The following is a 1,072-nucleotide window of genomic DNA, read 5'->3' as shown; positions in this document are numbered from 1 at the left end:
CTCAGCCTCCCGAGTAGCTGGGACTACAGGCGCCCGCCACCTCGCCCGGCTAAGTTTTCATATTTTTTAGTAGAGACGGGGTTTCACCGTGTCAGCCAGGATGGTCTCGATCTCCTGACCTCGTGATCCGCCCGTCTCGGCCTCCCAAAGTGCTGGGATTACACCTTTCAATTTTTTAAAGAGTAATTTTAGATTTGATCCTCTATGAATTCTTCCGTAATTATAACTAATTTTAACGATAATATTCACTCCAGTATGCCTTCCAGAATTTCATTAAATTTGTATTATTTGGGATTTTGTTGTCTTATTAACTTTATTAAGTGTAGTTTGTCTGTGAATGGTTGTTGCCCTGAGCTCCTCCATTTCTCTGGACATTTCTCTAGAGACATCAGAGTAGGAATGACTAATCAATGTGATTTAATTCTGAAGTATATTTAAGCTCTGTAATTCTAATCTTAGATCTCATATTTTTCCCATGTCATTCTTGTATTTTATTTCTTTTAGCTTTGGGATTTTTTCTATCTTTTAGATCTTATACTTCAAGAAATTTTTCCTCACTATTTTACTATATGGGGTTCTACTTAACCACAAATGTTTAAAGACACTTTATTAAAGTGCCAGATCCATGAGTTGAGTAAATTCCTCTCCTCTTGGGGTCCCAAGATAACTTAGGGCTCCTGGTTCTGTTAGAAAATGGCATTCTTTACTTACCACAGGTCAGAAACCCTGTACAGGGACTGCGTAGGCAAGGTAAGAGGTCAGTTCCCCAAAGGGCTTTTATTGGCTGTATAAGTCAAGTTGAATTCCTTCAAGGAAAACATACCATTGCAGTCAAAGCCTTGGTTAAATAACCAATTTCTCCGATTGTGTCCTGTTACAAAAGAAAACAGATTCTTATTGCACTTATGCAAATAACTATATTGCCATAAGTTAAGAATACTGACAAATAGTCTCCAAATTCTGGAGAAATCAGATAGAGAAAAACAAATATGCGCATTTTTTTTTTTTTTCTCACAGAAGTATAATTTACTCAATTGCTAAAAGCTGTAAATAGCTCAAAAGAAAAGTTTTC

Source organism: Mandrillus leucophaeus, unplaced genomic scaffold, assembly GCF_000951045.1.
Source record: "Mandrillus leucophaeus isolate KB7577 unplaced genomic scaffold, Mleu.le_1.0 Scaffold1140, whole genome shotgun sequence".
NCBI lineage: Eukaryota > Metazoa > Chordata > Mammalia > Primates > Cercopithecidae > Mandrillus > Mandrillus leucophaeus.
The sequence above is the reverse complement of the archived record's forward strand: the minus strand, read 5'-3'. Positions refer to the sequence as shown.